The sequence below is a fragment of the Toxotes jaculatrix genome, chromosome 8 (genome assembly GCF_017976425.1).
Source record: "Toxotes jaculatrix isolate fToxJac2 chromosome 8, fToxJac2.pri, whole genome shotgun sequence".
Lineage (NCBI taxonomy): Eukaryota > Metazoa > Chordata > Actinopteri > Toxotidae > Toxotes > Toxotes jaculatrix.
In genome coordinates, this window is record NC_054401.1 from 23,646,881 (window position 1) to 23,672,007 (window position 25,127).

The window sequence follows — 25,127 nt, forward strand, 5'->3', positions numbered from 1 at the left end:
GCCTGACCACGTCGGAAATCAAAAGTGTTTCCGGGTGTTCCCAGTGGCCACAGTGGAAGGCGGGGGAGAAAAGCCAGCCATCACAGAGAGAGGTGGGGGGGGGGGACAGGATCCTGTTTGAAAACAGGGATAAGGGTGAGCATGTTCAGACAGTCTCTCCAGGAAGACTTTCATGTTGCCGAACTCAGCTGTTCATATTAAAAGGTTACAAAATTAGTCATCTCAGCACAGCTGGCCAATCACAGTGTGAAGTGGGTGTGGACGACAGACTGACAGGTGGGTGACAATTCTTTGTAAGTGCATCACTACGATTAATCCCTTTCACATACAAGTAGTCATGTGATCCACTGTTGTCCATTGTTATGACAAAAATACAGATTATAGCCACATCAGACTTTTGTGACAAACTAATCTCAACACAAAAGTCCACTTACTTTTTTAAAATTGCATCTCAGAGTCTTAATCAGTGGACAGAGGTGGCTCAGGTGTTTCTGTGTGATCTCACTGACCTGAAAAGTTTTTTTTCTGGTTCACAGTGGTGCTCAGTTTTCTTCAGAGCTTGACTGATTCATAAACTGTGTCTATATACAGTCAAATGTAGCCCAGACTCCACTCAAATCATTATCTGACAGTGTATGAGGAAAATATGGTTTTCTTTAGCATCCAGCCCTGAATCCCATCACCAGATTGTTAGACACCAGCAGTTTGTCTCTGTCTTTATATCTGACCTTAACAGAGGAAAGACACGCCAGACAAACAAATGGACCGACAGACATGCACCGACAGACACATGTACAGAGCTGAGTTACAGTATAACAGACAGCTGGTGTGTACAGCTGCCATTTGAATGACAGGTCGCAGAGGGATGTTGTTTTCCAGGCACAGCGACAGCAGGATGCAGCAAAGGATGCAGCACTGATCGAGAGCTAATCCTCGAAAGAAATACGATCAAATGGAAGAGGACCTTTGTGTAAAACCGTACGCTTTACAAAGCAAAACCATGTGGATCCACAATACAACTCATAACAGAGCTCTGATTCTACAGTCCACATCCTGTAGAGTTATTATAAGCTTCATTCCACTGTCCAGACAATTAAATTAACATTAGCATTAGTTATTTGGGACTGTTACTGCCAACAGGACAAAACTGTAAACTGTAACATCACATCACAAAGATAAACAGACTGGTGATAACACTGTGAGTGTTATCACCTCAAGTAAGTAAGAAAAATTGCATTTACATTTAAGATAAAGATTTAACATTATGAACAAATAAGTTTGTTAACTAAGCAATTCTGCTTAATTAATGCAAGGTACTGTAATACATTGAAAAGGAAAAATAAGGCTGTGTATCAGACTCTTAACCACAGTAATTGAAATAAAGTGCATGGTATAAGACACCAGAGCTTGTGTATTTAAAGCAAACCAATAAATGCTGCACACTGAAAAGTCTGTCATCACATTTAATGACAGCCACTGTTATGATCTAACACATCAGACAGGTCTGTAGTGCATAGCTGTGATGACTCACAGGTCAATGAATGGCATCTGACCAAGCACAAAGCCAGGTGTCGGCGCTCAGTCATCTCTGGACTGCAGGCTCGCTCTGACACACATGAGACATGATAGGAGCTTTTCATTCTAGGTTCACAGCTCTCTTTACCCACACACGGCTCAGCATGACAGTTAATCTCAATTTCAGACTGTGCTAACACAACCAAAACACTTTGTACACATCTCAGGATAAACTCTTGCACTAGAACACTGACGATATTTGTCTCCTAACACTCATTACACAGTGACCCAATGAACACTAACAACTGGCAGCATTAGTCTACGCAATATGTATTAATATTGTCTTTGAAGTATCATTTATTTATTTAGTATAAACAAGGTTACCATTCACAAAAAGGACACGTCTTAATTGTCTGGACTGTGCTACCTTATAGTACATATCACTGAAATTAATTTACAGAGAACATTGGACTGTGGGAGTCAGCCTCCCCACAGGAAATCCACATGTACTCGAAAGAAAGGTTTCGAGTACTAAAGTCATTCCAGTAATGCAACACAAAACTGTACAATCTGCACATACTTGTATAGGATGGCTACAAAACTGTAGTCAACCTTGTCTTTTGCATTTGTCCACAAGTTTAATCAGCTTCATAAATGTTTATTTTATAAGGAATTAACTGTGTAGTTCACACTAATTTGAAACTGGAGAGCACACCACTAATATAAAACTCATGAGACACAAGTTATTTTCTTTGAAAATGAGTGAGATTTTATAGATTATAAAATGATAAAAATACATAAAGCAAGCGTGATTTAAATAACTTACACTTGAGTAAGTAGTAGTTTTATGAGCGCTCTATTGTTCAAAATATAAATGTGCATAATATTTAATGTACAATACAGAGAAAAAGGATGGATGCATCGATTGTGCTGCAGGTGTCTGCAAGAAGCTGGTTGGTCACTTCTCTCACAGCTGGAACTCAGCCTATCATCTTGTACCCGCGTAACAGAATAGAGCAAAATACTATACTATGATACTCTTCTAATTTTATAATTTTGTTTAAAAGATGTTTACTACGTTGCTATTTACAAAAAAAGAGGTTTTAAATTTTGCAATAAAATGTTAAGTGACCTATTTTGTCACTCATGTTAATTCCCTAAAGTGATAATGAAGCTTATTTAGGTTAATGCTGTTTAAATGTGGAGTACAGAGATATAGACTGTAATTCCTTCTCGACACACCCTTCACATTTTAGGGTAAGCAACATGCATTATTAATATCATGACATGTCAGATCATTGACATTAGCCTGGACTGATAGACGAGTATTATATGAATACAATGGAGTCAGTGTATTAAACTACCTAACTGCCCCATCCAAAACCACTTCAGAGGAGTAGTCACAGCGCTCACTTGCTTTTGTGTTTGGCGCTTTGAAACCAATTGTATAGTATTACAGTTCAAGAAAGGATGGTTCACATTAAAAAAAAAGTCCTTTTGCTGCTTTTTTGAAAAACAAATTCTCCCCTACAAAATCACGCTGATCATCCTATAATGACGAATTCTTTCCAAATTGATCTGTTCAAGTCATGTGGTGAAAATTCCTGTATTTTTCCAAATCTTCATATATATCGCAGAAAAAATTGCAATGCCAATTTTTCCCAACATCATGCAGTCCTAATATACACTCCTTTTAGAGTTTAATAACATTTCAGTAGAATCTGACAATTTTAGAAATGAAAATTTATTTAATCCCCACAAAGATAAAATCTCTTTTAAAGTTGTGGGGGCTTTGACACAGTGTGTGGAAACAGTTTGATAATGTATCCTGTAGCTCTGTGGGTAACTATGAAGAGTCAGAGAAAAAAAAAAACCCTGAGTGATGTCAGCTGGGTGGCTGACACCAGTTCACACCAAAGACAGAAAGTCATATTTTTTACATTTTAAATAGTAAGTTTCTAAACATCAGTGACGACTCCCACTCAGAGTAAGGGACGAAAGAGTGAGCTGCTTTTTGATTTTGATACCTCAGCCCACTTTACTTCTGGTTTTTACATTTCAAGAAAGCTGAAAATTGCCAATGTTTCTTAATGAACGCATTCTTTGTCTGTTCCACCAGTAACGAGGAGATGGATAAATGAATAAAACAGGCAAATCTACATTCCTGAAGAGAAAAAAGACTATTGAGACCAAGACGACACCCGCCCTATTTCTTATTTTATTTTTATTCATTTATTGAACGCATTTGTCAGTGTAAAAAAAATATTTTCAGTAAAAGAGAAGAGGTATTTTGCACCAGATTTAGCCACTAGCTAGCTTCCATCCCTGGGTCAGTAGATGATGTAAACAACAAAATATATTTGTGTATAAGCTACGTGGATTGGACAATGACCTAACTTTATTGACACAGCAGAATAACGACAAAGTGACACAACAAGTGACACGAGCGACACAAGATCAACCACAAGTGACAGAAAGGCTTTGTCTAAACGTTGTGACAGTGATGACACCCACAGGTTTCTCAGATGCCGTTTTAAAACTTTGATTTGGGTTTACCGATTACTGCCGCCTCTGTGAGTTACCAGGGCCAGATATCTAAATTTGAAGAATAGGTGGAAGTGAGCTGGGTAGTATTTTTGAAATGATGAGAAACTTGACTGGCATGAATTCATGCATGAGCCACACGGCGACACAAACACGACTCTCACAAACAGTCCGCCTATGAATGGATGGAGGGGGTGTAGTGTGTCAGGTCTTCTCCTGAAGGCGGCGGGCAGCACATCATGTTCCCTTGTTCAAGCTGTCACCATCATGTCCGTGGGAAGCATGAGGCTGACAGTTGATGATCCTGTTTGGTCTCAGCCACTAAGCCACACTTGTGTCGAGCAGAGCAGAGGCACAAGGGAGCAAACGCCAAGCTCTGCATGCTAGAGGGTGGGCGAGATGCTGTGATATTTATCTGTACGGTGGTGCTTCAAGGACATTTCATGAAGGACATGCCTTGACATTTACAGTTTCAGAGGGATAAATTCTTATTCTTCTTCTTCACGGGACGTCATGGAAATGTAGTTTAAGCTTTTTGAAGGCACATACCATGTGACTGAGATGTCCTGGGCTGCAATCTGGGATGTGTTACATGTTCTCCCTCTCAAGGTCTCTCAACCACTCCAGTCGCAATATTTAAACTTAACGTGCCAATACCAATAAAAAAAAAAGAATAAATAAATAAAATAAAAAATCTGCCTGTAATTGGACTCGTTCGACTTGTCAGTATTATGCGTCGGTGGGTTCGTCTCGCAGCTGTATAGCTCAGTCTTTGGTTTCCACGAGGAATGCCAACAATTCTAACTATCCATGTTGGAAAAACTGAAGGACGAAAGTAGAAACCGTTTCCCACACTGTGTCCGTCTGATAAGGAAAAAGAGCCAAAGAAAACCAAACAACCAATACACCAGTGATGACATGAGCTCAGCTCCAGCTAAATTCCTACACGTTCATTGCACTGTTACAGGCGACATGTCTGCTGCTCTCATCCTGCTCACTACTGCCATTTCTGCCACTCGTTCATTATAACTTATAATCAACTGTAATTTCACTACAAGTTTGTTATTAATTATACTATGCTTTCTTGATTGCATCATTTGTCATTCTGTAATACATAATATATATTTTTCCAGGTCCAGGTTATGGTGGGAGCAGGATGTGAATTTGGGAGTTGTGATATAAGGTCAAGCAGCTCTTCTTAGTCTCCGAAGGCGCACTGATCCAAAGCTAAGGGCTATGATGTCAGCCTCACACCTTGTATATTGCATACATACGACACTGTGAACCCCGTCCCCTCATGTGTGCAGCTGCTTTTTCATCCCTAAAATAAATCTGATATCCATTCACTGATGTCCTCATACAATCAACCTGCAGCATATATTTTAACTACAGACAAACTCTAGCCAATTATACTTCTGTGGCTGTGTCACTCACCAGGTGGAATGTGTAGATGTCGGCAGCCCAGGTGAGTGGTTTCACAATGCTGAGTCACTCCTTCAGGTATTTGTTTATAGCGTCCTTCCTTATCCACCAATGACCTTTACTTAAAGTTAACAGCACCTGAGGAAAGATGTAAAGGAACACATGTGGATATGTACTCTGCTGCTGACTGCTTGTGTCTCTATTGGTTAATGAGTGTGACTGTTCAGTTAATGAGTAGTTCAACAGGTCACTGTATTTCACTGACTGAGGTTCAGAGCTGTGAGCTGTGTGGTTCAGCGTCACCGACCTACAGACCGGAACAGAAGCATGAGATCCTGGTCTGAAGTCAGAGTTCATACGTGGGGGCAGAAGAAACAGTGGCTCACAGCCAACCCTCCATGCAACTGGCTTTTACCACAGCCTAAGGTTATCCAGTCTTGAGCCACAGTATTAAAGCTGCTCAGACGCTCACTGACTACTCTGCCAAATGAAAATAGTGATGTTACATGTACTACGTCAAAGGACATTCTTGTACAGTATTTTTTACATATTCTTCCCAGGCCCAGAAGCCAACGCTCTGAGTCAACACAACCATCACAGCAAAGACACCCTGCTCCCACAGTTCTTAAACAAACACTTCAAACAAACAAACAAACAAGGTATCATTCACTCACTGGTCAGTTTTAAAAACAAGTTAGCTAACCAAATCCACCAGTAAGCCATCACAGCAGCAGGGAGACGCCCTCCTCTTCAGCCTGCTGACACTGACTGCAGCTGTCAGGAAAAACCACAATGCCTGATGATGTGCAACCTGCCCCAGATGTGGGCTCATCTGTCTCTGCCATACATGTAATAAACTCAGCAGATGAGGTGAGAAATCTGCTTTGCACATCCATAAAGCGGTTGCAACCTCTGCCTTCTCTTTATCAACCAGCACCACCCAACACCTCCAACAACGCAGCAGCTCCAACACTGCACCCAGATGTTTTACTCTTCTTAAGCAATATATATAAAAAAAACAAATAATAATCACACTGACAGAGATTTTTAGAGAGTCAATTTTATTTTCATAGTGCCAAATCAACAGAAGTTGTCACAGGGCACTTTTCATAAAGAGATGTGTTGAAAATACCTAACCTGAGAATGTTAAACCAAAAAAACAGTCTCCTCTTGTAAATTTAATAGAGTTGAATATTTGCTTCTGGACACTTTATAGGACCAGTGATTCATTGATAATGTCAGAAATTATTCTGCAAATTAATCAGTAATACAAATAACTGTTGAAATAAAAAGCACTGTTCTTAATATACAACATTATATCATATAGCACTAACATGTCACACCAGGTGTCTAATTTAGTCTGTCCAACACTGGATTTGTAAGGCCAATATTGATATTGGTACTTGATGTTATTATTATTTTTGGCTGATCAAATATTGTTTCCTTTACATAAATTTGTCCTTTTCAAATGTGACAAAGACACATAAATAAGAGGGAGATACACATACCACCATACCACCATACCGATACATCTGCCAGTATTGGTTGATATATCAGCCTGGCTGATTTATCCATCTAGTTCAGTGGTGTCCAAACTGTTCCACAAAGGGCTGCGTGGCTGCAGGTTTTTGTTCCAACCAGTGAAGAGCACACAGTTTGACCAATCAACTATCTGAAGACTGAGATCAGTTGATTAAATGAGTCAAGTCTGGTGTGCTGCTGCTTGGTTGGAACAAACACCTGCAGCCACGCAGCCCTTTGTGGAACAGTTTGGACACCCCTGATCTAGTTCTAGTTTCTCACTCTACTGAATGTGATCTGCACAATAGATTTTCATGATAAAATTTAATGTCATTGCTTAATATATGAGAAATCCATTTAAAAAGTGGGTGAATTAAGTTTAGGCTTGTGTCTTAACTCGGCTGTGGCCTTAATTTGTAATAGAAAGGCAGTTGAATCTTGGCCGGAAGTGATAAATCTTTCTAATGCAGTGAAATGGGGGTGTGTACAACTTCAATACGCTTTTGTTTACACATAGTTAAAACTGGATTGATGCTCTGCAGTAAAACGAGGAAACCCTGAATCCTATCACTATTTGCTTTCTTAAAGTTAAAACACGAGGCAAGGACGACTCATTTCGTTTTATCGTACATCCATCCCACTCCAGAGTTGTGAGTCTGCGCCACACACCATGTGTGACAACAAAATACTACATGTTTCCAGACACGGCTCTGTGTGCTATTCGGTTCCTGAGAAACACCTTTGGGAATTCCTACTCAACACACTCAGCCCTAAACCCCTCGAAACTTTCTGTCCACAGCACAGCGGTTTGTGTAAAGCTTAGTTGTTGCAGTGTGTGTCCACCTACAGCACAACCCGAGGAGGTCTTTACAGCATTTGTCGATACACAACAATGAGAACACAACACTTCTGATAGCACAAACAGTACACACGGCGGAACAAAAAGCCCGCGGAACATTAAACCCTTGTGGCATCCAAACAGAGTCAAAGGCAGAAGTGGTTGGTGCTGTGCACAGCTCTACTAGCATAGCAGGCTAAAATGCTACTGTCTGGGATGCGCCAAAGCCGCACACGGTAAACTGTGTGTTAACCTGACCTGCTGCTCTAACACCGAGAACAGCAGCTAGCTAAACGACTAATAAACGACACCGTGTGTGTGTGTGTGTGTGTGTGTGTGTGGATGTGATGTGTAATCAGGCTGCTTACATTCTTAACCGGGTGAATCAGATACACTATGGAGTTTCCCGCAACAGCTATTTATTGAGACCAACTAACGGTCTTTAAAATGAATAAGAGCTGTAAATGTCATAAATAACTAAGCTCATACAGGAGACTTACCGCTCAGGCTAAAATGTCATCAGACGTGGCTTCTTCATCTGCCGGTAAATCGGTAAACTGCGACAGAACACATGTACCCCCCAACAAGTGTCAATGTGTAGTTAGTTAGAGCAAAGATCGTATATACACAAGATGTGCTGCATGAGAGGAAAATTGGCTCACCTTCCGGTCTGTATAATAGTGTCTCTCATGACGCATGCACCCTCGGACAAAGTATAAACTTTAATCAGCTCTGACACGACATGGTAGTTGCTTTTACTAAAATCGACGTTTTATCCTCTATCATGAAAGCAATGTGTGGCACATCTCTGTGCATTTGTGGTATCCAGAAAAGAGCAGAGTGAGACGTCTGTCTGCTTCGCCCTCTCTAACCACTCGGAGCCAAAGTACCATGAAATTTTTTAAAGATGGGCGCCTGGCGCCACCTAGTGGGCAACTAGAGTAGACAGGCCTTTTCCCAAGGGCCAATTAAGACTAAACACAGAATTTAACATTTAAAGATTTAACTTTTGGTCAGTATAGTAGGCAGTTAGTCTTTGTAATCCTACTCCTTTGTGCCTCTTTGCAGGTGTAGTTTTCCTTTCCTTCCTGTCTGAACTGGTATTGGATTTACCACAAGCACCGGAAAAATATGTAATGTGGCTCTGGTAAAATACTCAGAAATCATGATGAAACTCTAAAAATGCCAAGCGTCTTGAAATGTTTTAGTCACAGGAAAGATGAACACTGGTCACAAGGAGACCATCACTAACACTGGCTGGCACATACTTTCAAAAAGGCCCAGCGTGTTGAATTAACTGAACTCTATGACCTTCCAGCAAGAAATGTTAAGTCACTCTGGCGTAGAACCTCCTGCCCTCTTTGGTTCCTACGCCTGTGTCTGGGATAACACATACACAGGCTGTAAATGATTTTAGTAATAGATACAAACACATTTTTCTTTCAAGTGATTATTTTCAGGGGAAAAAACCCACATCCCAGCTTTACTGAAAAATGTGCCAAGAATCAATCAATCAATCAATTTATCAATAAGTCAGTAAGTCAAAACAGGTCATGGAACTGTGCACAGATAATACCAGCAGGTGGTGATCAAGTGCTGTGCTCAACAGCTTATTCTCATTTTGTGCATCTCACTTCACCTGATACAAGTTCAGGTTCCAAAAATAAGATTCATTCATTCATTCATTCATTCATTTTACTGTATTACATTCGTCCTGCTCAATGGTTAAAAATATAGGCTCGTTTATAAGATGTTTATCTTAACATATAGTAATTTAGAATGACTGTAATCTGTGTCAAAGTGCACCTTAGCCATATGTTACATGACTGTATAGATCAACAGAGGAAGAAAAGAAAAGTTTGTGTGTGTGGATGAGAGGCATATTGTACCTCACACATCACTGATAGTTGACTAGATGTCTGTTTTGGTAAAGTAGGTTACCACATATAACCTCTGCCCCTGTTCACATCTAAATAATTATCCTTACCATTAATCTGGCTCTGTCTAACACATCAGCCACACTGCACTGGATCAAAAATAGATTTGTCACCATTCTCATATGGTGTTTTCCCCCCTCACACATGCATCAGTCAGATCTGTCCATAAATCTACTCTCATTTTAATGAGTAGAGACGTAATAAACAAGAAGTGATGCCAGGCGTGGTAATAAATTCTGCAGGAATACTAATTGGGGTTTTGAAGGGTCAAAAGACTGTGCTTGTAACATAAAGCATTCTGCCACTTGCCTCTGACATTGTGGTTCTCATGTTATGCATTAATATTTGTTCCATTAAAGCACTGGATGACTTAGAAATTCAAACAATATATTTTATTCTAAAAATAAATATTTTGACACTAAAATCCACTGAGATTTAAATAGACACAAAACATAGATGTGCTATGTTCCCTTCATGGGGCTAATTTACAGTACGAGCTGATCGTGTTTCTTCACACAGGAGCCATAACAACTAGTTATCATGGAACGTATCTATGCTCACTGTTAGTCTTAATTGAAATGTTGTTTCTGGAGAAAATCTTGGTGTGGGTGTGGTAGAAGATGCCGAAAGAGTTCGTCGTTCATAACGTCTATTGTCCAGAAGCAAAACAAATCCATTCTTTGTTCAGCTGAATCTTAATTACTGTTAATCACAATTAACTGTCCAATAAAGTAGATGGAATTAATGGACGGCTGAGGCCCAAATGACCATTCTTTGCTCCAACAAAACCCACTGAATGAAGGCAAAGAATTCTATTATAAGTAAAGCTCGCTGATCAGAGGAGAGCGTAGAAATGGCCTAAAAACAAAGGAATGTGTCCAGAGGGGAGGATTACATTTATCAGGGCTGCAGAGCTGCCATGCAGACAGAGACGGGATCAGAGAAGGATAACTCACAGAAAGCAGGCTTAGTGAAAAGCCAAAGAAAAGCGCAAGGAATCTGAATAATAAAACAGCACATGTATGAAATGGGACAAAAAAAAAAAAAAGGTTTTTAATTATTTCACTTGTATTTTGGAACATGAAATTGCTAATTATGTCAACAATAATTTTGTAAAATTGTTATCTCCAGAAAAGATTTGCTCATGCCTTTTACGCTGTGCAGCATTTTTAAATGAATTAATTAGGCGATCACAGTAATTACTGTTTATATTGTTGTTAATGAGCCCAAAGGCAAGCGAGCTGCACTCATCCAAATTACACTCGTGAGGCACGGAGCCAAGAAAAGGTCCAAACCAGAGTGCCGCATGTTAAACATTCCCCGAGTCTTGCTGGTTAAGAGATAACCAAGAGCATAGTGAATTATACTTAAACCTTTAATTTCCTTTTCACCGCACATCTTACCCACTAATACATGTAATTATTTTTAAGAGTCTAATAAAGAACACTTTTTCTTTTCTTTTTACCTTTGTGTTAAATGTTGTAAGCCCCAAAAGGCACTACGGATCTGACAGCAACTGCAGTTTAATATGCATGTAAAACAGACACGTCAGATCACAATCACTGTGTCGTTTTGCTCTTTTCTTTTTTCATTTCATTTCATTTGTCATTTCGTCAGGCGTCTATCTCAGGTTTTTCCTCCCCATTTGTCAGATTTGGTCTCACATTTACTGGCAGCATCTTTCCCATATTGTATTTCATCATGCAGCCGTCTGAAAAACAATAGCTGAGCGTTATAATGGAAAGGTCTTATTATTGTAAATAATCAGGTTTGTGAGTGAGCGACACACGTACGGATCTCTGCTGAGAAATTGTTTGCTCTTTGTTTTTTATCAGTGAAAATGTCAAAGTAAATGAGAATACAGAAAAATGTTTATTCTGAATGGGTGTCAGAGAACTTTTGTTCTAAGAGTTTCTTTTTCCAAATCTTCCTTCTTGTTGTTGTTGTTTTTTTTTTAATGGTTTAATCATGTAGTAAAGGACCGAAAGAAAATGATCTTATCTTTCACCTTTGATAATTTCTGAGGACACTACACACAAATTACAAAATAAATAAATAAATAAATAAATAAATAAATAAATAAATAAATAAATAAATACCTGCAACAACTTCTCATGACCCAAGACAACACCATCAAACAGCCTGTCTCATTCAGGCAACATTCATTAACCCAAAGACGCTCAGTTTAACATCACACAGGAAACAGCAAACCATCACAGGAGAGAAGCTCTCTGCCACGAGTCTGGCACGCTCTCCAGAAAGAAATGACAAATGAATAATTGACAATCAAAGTAGTTGCCTTTTCATTTTCTGTAATTTGACCAATTCATGAACCCACCAACGCCTCAGCCCAACATGTAAAAGTGTACTGCAGTTTGTGTGTGTGTGTAAATGAGTATGACTGTGGTGTAAGCTTTTACATGTGTGTGTGTGTTTGGGAGACGCTGTGACAAAGAGAAAGAAAGCAAGAGAGAGAGGGAAGATGTTGCACCTGTGTTTCTGGGGGGTCATCCAGAGTTGATGAAATCTTCCTGCTTCCTGCTGTAACAGAACAGGGAAAAGATATTTCTGTCGCCTTGGTAACCATCAAGCCCACCTCCAACCCCAGAATCCACACACACACAACTTGTCTGTCTTCTTAGATAGTGATGGCTGCTCTGAAGTCGACTGAGCTTTTTTTAAAATCTGCATTAAAGCAATGACGATGAAACAGTGTGCGTTCACAAAGCCCGAGAGAGGAAGGACTGTGTATGAAACCATACACCTGTGACCTGTCACACAGTCAACAGTTGATTGAGAAAAGGATAAAAGGACAAACCAAAGCACTTGTTGGCATCACTGAGACACTTAGGAGAGGAAAAGACGGCAAAATGTCTCCATATTTTTCACATAGAATAAAATCTAAAATAAAACACAATATAACATGTATAAGCATTCAAAACATAATCTTAAATGTCATGTCTCTGCAACTCAGGTGTGACAGAAAATTCCCACCTCCCTACCACAGTTAGCACTTTAATGTAGGTGTGCTTGATAAAATACAATTTTTTCAACAGCACTTGAAGGCAGCAAAGGATTGATCAAGACCAGGGGAAACAAATGTATGTGAAACAGCAGCTACAGTTGTTAAAACATAGGTTTAATTGTGTAACGGAGACTACAGTCTTGTCCCATTTGTCCCTTTTTGCGTCATGCACAGCAAGTCAACACTTAATTCAGAAACCACTGTACACGAGAAGCAAAGGCAAATGAAACACGAGTGGGCTGATTTCTGCTGTTGGCTGTGTAAAAAGGTGTGAACAGAGGTGATCCCAGTTTGTGTGTGTGTGTGTGTGTTCAGGCTGAAGGCTGGGCAGCTGCAGCACATGAGAACAACACCAACCAGCAGCAGCTCTGATTGAGATGCTGCCTCAAACTGCTCTGACTGAGACCAGATGGAGCACAGAACCTTATTTACAGAGGGTCACACACACACACACACACACACACACACACACACACACACACACACACACACACACACACACACACACACACACACACACACACACACAAACACACACACACACACACACACACACACACACACACACACACACACACACGTGCAAGAGAGCCTGAAGATAATTTTTAAGCACATAGGTTGCCTGCATGCAGTTGTGCACTTGCACATGTTCATGTACACACCTGAGATGTACAAGAAAAAAAGGTGAAGTGTGTTGTGTATGCAGATCTTTGACTTGTGTTTTACTGTCCTAACCTTGCTAGAAGCTGCTGCTCAGTGTGTCTGAATTTCTGGAAAACCACAGTGTTTCACGCTGTTTAAGTGACTGACAGAGCAAATTGCTGCTCTGCAAGCTCAGTTTTAAATCACAGCAAATACTGCAGGTCTGCCAAAACACTGACATTAATCATGACAATAACCAAATATAAATATGCATGGATGCACTCAGAATAAAGCAAGAACATATAAACAGGAAATACATAAGCTTGCAAACCTTACAAAATGTTTTTTTTTTTTCCAGAAAACAAATGTCCATAAAAAGACTGCATCAAAATACCTTCACAAAATATAGAGGGGCTATTTCCACATATTAAGAAAAATCGGGTGTAATTATTTTCATATTGCATATTAATAACTTCCCTTACATTCCCCCTCTCTCTCTCTCTGTTCCTCTCTCAGACGTTTATCTAAATAGATGCTCTCTAATTAATGTGTCTGGCGGCCTTATTATTCTTTGAGGGTGATATTTTCCTGTGATGAAAGGCAGAGAAGGTCAATTTTAACAGAGGCCCATGGGAGAGAACAGGACGAACAGAGACTCTGTTTGTGTGTGTGTGTGTGTGTGTGTGTATGTTTACCTGTGTGCATGTGCATCACTCTACAGCGATTGGATTTAGTGTGTGAATAGATTAATTGTGTGTGTGCGTGCGTGTGTGTCTTTGTATGTGTGTGTGGGGTGGGGACACGTCTGTAATGCTGCGTTTTAACGCCAGGTTCCTTTAGTTCACAAAACAATAAACTGAAAATGTCTTGATTGACCAAGGGGATTCAGGCTGGTACATCTACTCAGACAGGAGGCCAATACTGAGCTTTTTCTTACTGTTTGTGCTTTTTTGTAAAAACCCAGTTGTAGTTTTATCAGTTTACTTCCTGGTGCTTACATATATAAGGGGAGCAGACACATCCCTCCACTTTATATCTGCCCTTTAACTCTAATTAATTAGTCTGAACTGTACTGTAGTGTATGAAACCAAACTGTAATGTATGTGTGTGAAGAAGGGTCTGCATTTAGTCTGCTTCAGTCACACATTATCTGTAAAATTTTTAGCTTCATATTTGAAACCTTATTTTTTGACCTTGATCATTCTACCACATATTTACCTGCTGCGTGAACTTTAGTGTTAGTCAAATCAGACTTTCAGACTTAGTGCTGCTCTCAGATGTGATCTCTCACACTACCAGTGGTGCTTAATTGACTGGTCATGGGAAAAGAACAAAATGAAACATGGAACAGACTTTAAAGCATGTAAATCATATGAAAATAACAGGAAAATTGATTAACACTACATGTTATCAAAACCAACTATTTAAAATGTAGTGAATGATGATCTGATTCTGATTAATCACATTTCACAGTAAGGTATACAAAAAACAAAACAAAAGCAGAGATAATTACAACCAAAGCTGGACAAATGAATAACCATGCAGGCTACAGGAATATTATAATGGCAGAACAAGTCACATAGAAATGTTTGGGAATGTTTCTGTCCCAGATATGTGAATATATTGTGGCAGAGAAAAATTACAGATGGAAAAAAATGTAAAACAACAAGATTAGAATCAGGTCAGAGTGAAAAAATGTGGCATCAAACTGATGGGAAGGATCGATTGCTCCACATAATCAATACAGGTTCTGTTATCTTTTCCTCTGATCCATTCAGAGTGGATCTCAGCTTCTCCGTTTGAAGACACATCATGATTTCCTTGATCTGATACGTAAAAGGGGGGTAATTAGGACTAATCATCATGTGAACAGGGAAGAAAATGCTGTATCCCATTTGAGTGATACTTAGTGAGGCTATGTTCTGTTAGAGGTACAGCAAATATCACCATACATGGAGTAGGATCTGTTGTTATGTTGCTGATATATCGAGGTCCAGAAATAGTTTAATGAGTTAATGACCAGAACATAGTGCCTCATTGTCGCTGGTGACTGGTGACATCCAGGACAGCTGGCATCAGAACAGACAAAAACAGAGACGACGAGTGACTTTGAACTGCAGCAAACAGTGACGGATGCAAATGGATGAGGAGGAAATGCAGCTAATAATGAGACACCAACAGGGTTGGGGATCGTCACCCTGAGGTTCTGTTCCCTCTATTGTCTTTGGTCTGTGCTGCAGGATTGATGTGTTGAATTGTATCATACACATACAGTTGAAATCCAGCCTTTAAGGTTTGTGTCAGGTCCTCTAAAGGGCAGCTTGGTGGGCGAAGGAGAAAGGAAATATAATACTTCATAGTAAAGCTGTAAGTATCTAAAAACACGAGATTGAGAAATGTAATAAATTTTAATTAAGGTTTCAAATGAGATAAATGAGTTAGTAACAAAGACATCTTTAAAACAATCACACCATTTCTGAACCATAAATTAAATAGAAATCTAGAATGATATATTTGGGTTATCCAGTTCTTCTTTAACTTGCAATGTTCTGTCAGCCAAAGGTAATGTTCTTGTAGGCGTATAATGTAACTATAATGTTATATCTATGATATAATCTAATAGCTCTGTTGAGCTTGATTGTATTATTGAGCCCTTTAACATTCCAGATGGGGCGAAGGAAATAAGTCACACAAAAGAGAATGAATTGTAAGTAAGATGCAACTGAGGTCGACAAAGGCTTAATAAAAGAGCTGCAAAAACAAAAGGACAAAAAGCAACAAAGATAAACTGATATGAAACATGAATCCACTGACTCATCTCCCCCCAAACAGGAGATCACCGCCACCCACGCCCTAAATGAGCTGAAACCAAGGCTTGCAACTTCACCTTACTGAACTTGACTTCTTACCCTGCTCCTCACAGACAGCAACAAAATCTTAATCCTAAACATTAATGTCTATATATATTTTGCTAAGTAACTAAAAAAACAGAAGAAGTCATAATATATCACTTATCTGTCTGCTCTGGAAGAAAGTTTGTTTCATTGTCTGAGGCACATCTCTTGCCACTGCAGGGGCGCTTACTCAGGAATTGCTCCTTTGGGTCGAATCAGAGGGTAGAGACAGAAATACTGAAGTTATATGTACAGTATGGATATAACAGGAAATATACCATTCATTCAGGGACTGTTCAGCACATCAGAAATGTTCTTTGTTCAACCTTTACACTTCATGCATTTACTACAGCTTTTAATTAAAACCTATATCAATAAAATTAATTCTGTTAGGAAACAAAACAATGTCTTCATTTAGTTGCTGTAACTCAAAAACAAAACAAAAAAACTCTAAATTGATCACAAAAACAACTTTTGTGCTTGATCCTGTAGATATGACATAGTCCTTAACTGACCAGCTACAGAGAAGCTGATAGACGGTGTTGGCTGCATCACCCACTTTAGGATTTATTGATCTACATCTTTGTTATTTCTGATTAAAAAGGAGTTGAATAAAGCACTGTTTACAGCTTTTTAATCAGATCATTTCAGTGACTGTTCATTTTCATGTAGGAGTATTATACAGTACACCGCCACCCTGTGCTGCTGACCTGACCTTTGACCTCCCTCTGTTGTAGAACATTAGGGAACTCTGCAACAAGGCTATAAGGTTCAATGAAACATCTTATCATCATCATATGTACTCAGATGTGCTGATTAGACTTCAGCCTACTCATCCCCAGACCACCTGTATGCGCTGTCACTCATGCTATAGTGTATATGCTCTGCAGTTACTCCTCACTGTTTACCTCTGAACTCAGCTGCTGTGATGGCAACTGGCTGAAACCTGCAATAATGAGACCTGCAATTAGCACTGGCCAATCAATGGGATAATTGCAGAGCAAGACTGATGGACTGTGAGGGGCGAGGAGGGGTTTGCTGCCGGCACCATATCGATTTTCCTCAAACCAATTAGTTGGTTTCCACCACTTTGGAGTGTTGGTCCCCAGCCATCTGCTTCTGTAATACAGAGAGGAGAAAACATACTGTTGTATAGATTGTATGCTGCAAAGATCCACTCCCTATCTGTGTGTGGCTGCATGGGGAATGTAAATTAGGATCTTTGTCCATGAACACAGTTTCATACATTTTGTGAAAAGCGCAAATACTGAACCACGCAAACTGTGGTTTATTACATTCCTTCATAAGGAACTGGATAATGGAGTAACAGTACAAGTGTTGGGCATGCTATTTTTTTTTTACTTGGTTTCTATTAGAAAAGGTCCACTTATAGTTGAGGTTAAAGTCAGAACTGACAAATTACCAAGCCTCGCCTCCATAGTTATCGTTGCTACCACTGTTGCGTTTTAGATTAAATTCCCAGTATTCTTTGAAAAAATGGGGCCTGATTTCAGTCAGGCGCAGAAAAATGCTGGATTCTTATTTGTAGCTGGCATCTGTTGGTTTTGCCAACTGAAATGACAGTTGCAGCAAACAGATTTTGTCAGCTGTATGTTGGCTCCACCAATGTGTCAACAACCTTTGCTGGAAGTCCTCCAAATAAATGACAAAACATGTTGCTTGTCCATGTCTGCATCATCTCCTGACTTCATCCTTTGCTCCTTCAATTATTAGACTAAAACTGCTGCTATATGTTTTTGGAACATACTGTAGAACATACTGTTATTTTGGGGCCATTGCTGAAAAAAAAAAACAGACGCTGCCCTTCTTCTTTAGAAGACAGTCTCTGCAAACACCAATACTGTCTTCCCAGCAGACTCATTTTAAACCAAGAATCTTGGGTCTTAATCGTGTGGCTGCACGTTTAAGGTGTCTTAAATATGCAGCCACAGTATGATGCTAAAGCTGCATATTTCAGGTAAACAGTCAGCATCCTCACCTGCTGATAATCAGTGTAGACAACATGGAAATCAAATCAAATCAGATCATAAAATGAAACATTTTTGTATTGCAGTGTGACGGTAGTTGGTCTGTTAGTTAGTTATTAGAATGAAGAGATAAAAAAATGTCAAATCGGAACAAGTAAGCGAGTCATCCGAACAGGGTTGTGTAAGGTTTGGATGCTTAGTTTACTTGTTCCTATTTTCAAACAGTACATTTTCACTTTTATGTTCCAGAAGAAACAGAAATCTATGTCCACAAGATCACTTTTGTTACTCGCTTATAAAAAAAGCCAATCTTAGCAAGCCCAGACTTGTTCAAACAGGACTCAATGGCTCTGTAATCATTTTTTCTCAGATTACATATGAAGAATTCATTTTTTTCAGACAGGTTATAGTCCACAGAAACTTCCACTCCCAATGAAGTCCTCCTGCGCTTATTATCCTCTCTTTGCTGAGGTGAACACACAGACACATACAGGCCTGGTATTGATTTGGAGAGCTATTTCCAAGATGTCTTTTTCCATTCATGTGCTAGTAATGTGCAAAAGGCCAGTCTCACCCCCCCCCCCCCCCCCCCACCACCACCACCACCCAAAGTGAAGCCATTAATGCATGCAACCTGTCCACCCAACCATAATAATAGAGCCACTTGAGATCAGCACTGCAGCATTTTTTTCCTTCTTCTTCTTCCAGGGACCACAATCAGAAAAAATTATTTCGTGCTTTTCACAGAAAAGCTAAATGGATCTCTAATTATAATGACCTTCTCTGAAAAGGTTGAGCCGTAATTGGAAAACAGCCCTAGAGTACAGGCCATCTTCTGTAGAAGTGGCTGGGATGGAGGGGAGAGAGAGAGAGAGGGGGAGGGAGAGCAGAGGGGAGGAGAGAGGCAGAGAGATGAGGGATTTGTGAGGTGGATCAATTCTGGCATCAAAATGGCAAAATGATGAAAAATATGAGAAATTTCTCCTTTCCTCTGTGTCTGTCTCTCCAATCCCTCTTTCAGGATAAAAACAAGTTGTTTATTCAGATACTCAGAGGTAAACGGGCACAGTGCTGCGGCTGGGAAATGATGATGATGAATGATTGATTTAACGATTAATATTTCACAGAGATTTTGCTTTTCTGCTGATCTACTTTTCAAAAATGCAAAAGCCTATTCCTCACTCATATATAGAAAAAAACCCCACAAAATACAATATGGGAAACTTTGCCCACAGATGATGTGTGTGTGTGTGTGTGCTGTCTTATGAATCTGCTGTCTTTTCAGATGAATCTAATTTAAAGTATGTCTCCCAAAGCATTTCTACAGCAAGTGAGAGAAACTTAACTAGAATGATCTCTGAGGGAGGAGATAGAAAGGGGAAAGGATGGTAATTGCTGCAGAAAATTAAAAAGTCATTTCAGATAAGTTAGGCAGCATTTTTATCAAATCACTTTTCCTCACACATTGTATGTACATATTTTATTTCTGCAGCTATATTAACATAGAGCCACTGTTTCTGTGCTTTTCATTACCAAACTAATAGATTTTAATCTATTGTTCTTTGCATTCATTTTCCTCAGACTCATCAGTAAGTCACACACACACACACACACACACACACACACACACACACACACACACACACACACACACCGCTGTCTATCTGCCTGTGCTGCCCGTCTTTCTCTCTTCTCCACTACTTTCAGAAACCATCACAATGGAGCTGCTAGCAAGAAGAGAAAACTGCTTCCTCAAGCATACTCTGTCCTTCCCTTTATTGTCTTGAACAAAGCCAGTTTATTAATCCAAAGGGGAAAGAGAGAAGAGAAGAGAAGGGAGCAGAAAAGGGGGAGAAAATAAGAGAGGGAGAAAGAGCGGGGTGAACAGAAAGGCAAGTCAAAGCAGTTTTGAGTTTCATCTCATTTTTCTTTGAGAACTGAGGAGTGGAAGAAAAAAGAAATCAATTATGGAGCACACCTGAATATTATTTCGAGCACCCAGCCACCCACTCGCTAACCGTCCCCTAGAAAACCAAATTACTCAGCAAACTTATCGCTTGCTGTAGCAGGTCTGGTATTAAAGAAAACAATCAAGCAGGCCTGGATTAATCTCTGACAGGCGCCTTATCTTTAACTTGCACCTTTGTTATTTTCTGATGAGCTGCTCTTTTTTTCCTGCCACATTGTACCATACCTCACTGCCCCCTTTCATTTTCTCTATGGGCCACAGCAGAGGACCTTTCAGTTTATTAAAAAACCCTTTATTTGTGAAGAACAAAGAGGTGGCGAAGGCAAACAATAAGGTCAGGCAATCTCCTTTCTGCCAGCAGTCGCTCACCTGTTATTTGGAGTGTTATCAGTGCAGGGGAGGGATTTGCTGTAGGTGAGAGAGACGGACAGGACGGCAGATGCTGCTGCTTCTGCTGCTGTGTGAGAGGTAAAAAAAAGAAGAAAAAAAAAGCTGATTGACATATATCAGCCTCCAGCCAAGACCTTTTGGCTGCTATTCATATCAAAGAAAAAGAGGTCTCTGGCCACTGCACACCTCTGCTGGATTGTTATACAGGAAGTAAAGATTCAGAGGGCATTGCTCCAGAGAACACACATTTCACACATACACACACACGCAACCTCTAAATGTGTGCATACTGTGCAGACACAAAAAACACAAACCTGTGGAGACAACACATACACACACACACACACACACACCTAAACACATTAGAAACACACACATCAATCACACACATCGTCTTATTTGATGTACAGCCCCTGGTTGCCAGAGTTACTGTAGCCTCATTTAGCTTGTGGCTGATGGAGCTGAATGGAGGAGAGATGCCTTACAGATTGCTTTTCATTACTTACAACTGACCCTCCCATCTCCCACCATTTGTCCTTCACAGCCCAAACAGAGAAACACCTGCCACAACTGGACACAGCCACACATCTGAGACACTGTGCCGGGTCAGGATGATGGACAGGTATCGACTACATGTGCATAATTAGGATGTGTGTATAAAAAGATGAGACATGGCAGATGCGTCTACTGCTACTGGTGATTTGTACAATTTCTATGTTTAAGTAGGAACAAAGAAATACAATCCAAGACATTTCATTTGACATATTAATAATTTCACACGTTTCCTGTTCGCTCCTTTTTTCTTTGCAAAAATCAAACATTTTTATTTCAAAGAAATCTTGCAACAGTGATACAGAATTGGGAGAGTTTTCAAATAGCTCCTATAATTTTGGTCTGGTCTAAGATGGGTTTGGAAAATACAAATAATAATCATATAACAATAGATATTTTATGTTGGTTACAGCCCAGCACGGTGCTGCTTCCCACCAGCCCATCCTGGTCCTGCCTCTGTTCCATTTAATTTCCACCTGTCCCAATCTGAAAACAGAATCTGCTGTGACGAGTGTTGCTGCTCAACTCTTCCATTTTATCTCCCTCCTTCCACACAGCTGTCTCCCTCCCTCTTTCTCTCTCCTTAATTCCTGGTCCTCATTTCTCCCTCCTTCACTTCCTGGACTGTTCCATGGTGGATAAAAGAAACATGAAAACTAACACAAACATATACTCACCCAAGCGCACGCACACATTTATTCAGATGATACGCAACTGTGCTTGGCAATAAATCTTGGACAAATGACTTGGGACTTGTGACAAAAATGTGTGTATTTAGCTCTATAGCGGGTGGTGTGACGCAATGCATTTTGGGGCAGTTGAGTATGTCCAGTAAGCTCTCTGTGCATACAAAGTTTAGTTATACATCTGGGCATATTTTGTGTACACAGAATCCACATACTACACAGTTGGAACACACTACATATTCATTTTGACCCAACACACAGTCACTATAGTTACATGTGTAAGAACGTAGACTTGAAACATAAAAATACCCTTAGAAAACATAAGAAAACAGCAACAGGTTCATTAAATTAGAAGTATATCTGTTTCATCAGACAGACGTGAAATGGATGACTGAAACACCTCCTCTGTCAGTCTATGAAATTTTGAACACATAATATAAGCACTTTCACCTGCTTTGGTGTTGCTTTCCATACATTTTGTAGCTGGTCCTATATCAGGGCACGTGGCACTGTGAAACATATATTTCCAAGCTGTAATAGATGGAACAATCAGAATCAGAAGGTAAACAACAAAATTCAAAAACTTAACTGGTGTTGGTCTATGTGCTGATTGAAACCAGGAAATGCAAACGTGCTGCAGCTTGTATTTCTTCTTTCTGTTCAGGCTTCCTGCAAATGTACAAATCAATGAATTATGTTATTCTTGCAAACATTTAATTGCACCATATTTTTTTTTTTTACCCAAGAATCAAAAGGCATCAGAAAAAGGGTCAGATTTGCACATATATACACACATAAGCAAACATTTTGTTTTTGTTTGTTTGGAAGAAGAAGAGAAAGAGAGGAAAAAAAGTTTGTTTGGCAGAGTGATCTAAAAATACTGCAGGAAAAGAAAAATATGCATTGAATAGCTCAGTTGGGTGTGAGCGGGCTCTTCCTGTCTTGGCTGTGCTCTAATGAAGACCTGCAGTGGACACCACAGTCTCCACACAGTGCTGCTGATTCACAGCACTCACAGTTTCTGCACTGCTGGAGAAGGAGGGCTCTTCTCTCATTTCTTTCTCTTTCTTCCTTTCACTCTTTATCTCTCTCTCTCCCTCTCCCCTCTCCTCCTCTCATCGTCCTCCACAGCCGGGGCGTCATTGTGGCCCTGTGTGTGCATTGTTTGATTTTGTTATAGAAGTAAATAGATGCAGCAAACACTTGACACAGTTGTTAAACAGAGAGCGTCTAAATGTCTTCTAACTCAACATCAAACACTATGCTAATGTCTGCTGCATTAGTGATAGGGAGCGCAGCAGAGAGGAGGGAAGTATACACAACCAACACAGCTCAGTGCAACACAACAGAGCGAGGCACTGAACAACACAACACATCAGAGCGCAACACAACGCGTCTACTGTTGCATAGAACAAGATAATGAATACAGAGGAGTGGTATGAAGAGGCTCTTTCTTGATGCTTGCTGTGTGTTGGAGAGGTTTGGCCCCTCTCTGGATACAAGAGCAGGAACACTTAGAAAGCACACCAGTGCCACCTGTGACATGGAATAGTTACACCTCAGAAACGAGTTTGCCAGCTTAAACTTATGTTTGACAGAGCTGATTCTTACACACAGTGGGCTATATGTTTACAGATGGTGAGAATGAAATAACTGCTCTCCCTCCATCCAGCAGGCACCAAGGGAAATGTATCTGCTGACATCATTTTGTTAACAAGAATGATGCTATCTCTCCTTCCAGCCCCATTACCTACAAAAAACACAGTGGGCCTCTGTTTTATTTGTATCATGCACAAGGACACAAACACGGACTTTGGAGCACAGGGGCAACAAAATACATATTCCTGCCAGTGGTTATTCCTCTGCTCGACAGTTGGCAATGTGCAATGAAGTGTAGCAATGTGATAACAATGAACATTTTACAGGTATGTTCCATATGTCCGATCTGCAGTTAATGTGTTAATTTTATACTGTTTCTAGTTAGGTTGCTAAAAAACAATCTGTTGAAATGACTGGGTAAGAACATAATTTTTTTCGGAGACAGGGTCACACCTTCATTCCCCTCAATTTTTTCCTGAATGGCAACCAAGGCTTGTTGTATCTGTGTGTGTGTGTGTTTTGTGTACTGCAGCGTGTCCATCAACCTCTGTTGACCTCTGTGTTTTCTAATCCATTCACATGTGTTCTCCTCAGACAGGTCCCACTGAGCTGTCTGCTTTTATGTGTGTGTGTGTGTGTGTGTGTGTGTGTGTGTGTGTGTGTGTGTGTGTGTGTGTGTGAGAGAGAGAGAGAGAGAGAGAGAGAGAGAGAGAGAGAGTGAATTTATGACATCCTAAGTGATGGTCTGACAGGAGGTATGATCCTCTCAGAAGGCTGCTGCTTTCAGACCCTGCTGTCATCCTCCAGTCGTCCTTTCTCTCGTTTTTTTTTCTTCAGAGAAAAAAGGAGAGTGGTCCTTCCCCCCCCAGCAGCCCACCCCACCTCCCTCTCTGTCTGTGCACTTTCTTCTTTACCTCTCATTTCTAGCTATCTCACTTTCTTTCTTCTTCTGCTTCTTTTTCTCTCTTTTGCTCTTCGCTTTGCTACATCCCTCTTTTTTCTTCCCTTGCAAGGATGTTCTGTCCAAATCAATTCATTCTCAGAAGAATCAACATCCACTTCTTCCTATTCACAGTACCTGAAGAGAAAATGAGTCATACCACAAGAATTAAAGGAATAAAAGTGACTGAAACTCTCATGGCTGCTGTACTAAGCTTTGGTTTTGTTGTTAAAACATTATTTATTCCCATTCTCATCACACTCAATGCAAAATAAAGGTTCAATTCACAATAAAATGCCCATATTTTCCTATATTCCTAACATAATTCAATAAATAAATATAAAAGGATATCACTTAAAACTAGAAGGGAAATTACATTTTTCTTTTTGCACACATAGACATCTCAACTCTGATTCACACGCAGCAGCGAGCCACGCCACACTGTCACTCTGACTGATGTCAAATGGTCTTTCACTGAGGACTCTCCCCGTGTTGAATCCCTGTCTGTGTCACATGCCCAACTTTTTCTCATGCTCCTGAATCCACAGAGGAGGAAGACCGCTAATAAATTGACCAGTGTCCCTGTCTCCTGATGCTCCAAACTGAAAGTGATGGATATGAATAAATGGCCCATAGACTTTAAAAGCAATGAGATTCTTCCACTG

At 40.0% G+C, this 25,127-nt stretch overlaps 1 protein-coding gene across 2 annotated transcripts in view; it reads right to left on the minus strand.

The window, feature by feature from the left end:
* LOC121185882 (neurocalcin-delta A) overlaps nt 1-8,449 on the minus strand; it is a 62,831-nt gene extending 54,382 nt beyond the window's left edge. The window contains exons 1-2 of one of the 2 annotated variants that reach the window (XM_041044373.1): nt 8,341-8,449; nt 5,494-5,619 (exon numbers count right to left, since the gene is read on the minus strand). The gene's annotated coding sequence lies outside the window, so the exon portion shown is untranslated. The remainder of the gene's footprint in view (nt 1-5,493; nt 5,620-8,340) is intronic. The other variant, XM_041044375.1, reaches the window with a different exon arrangement.
* Between the last annotated feature and the right edge of the window lie 16,678 nt (nt 8,450-25,127).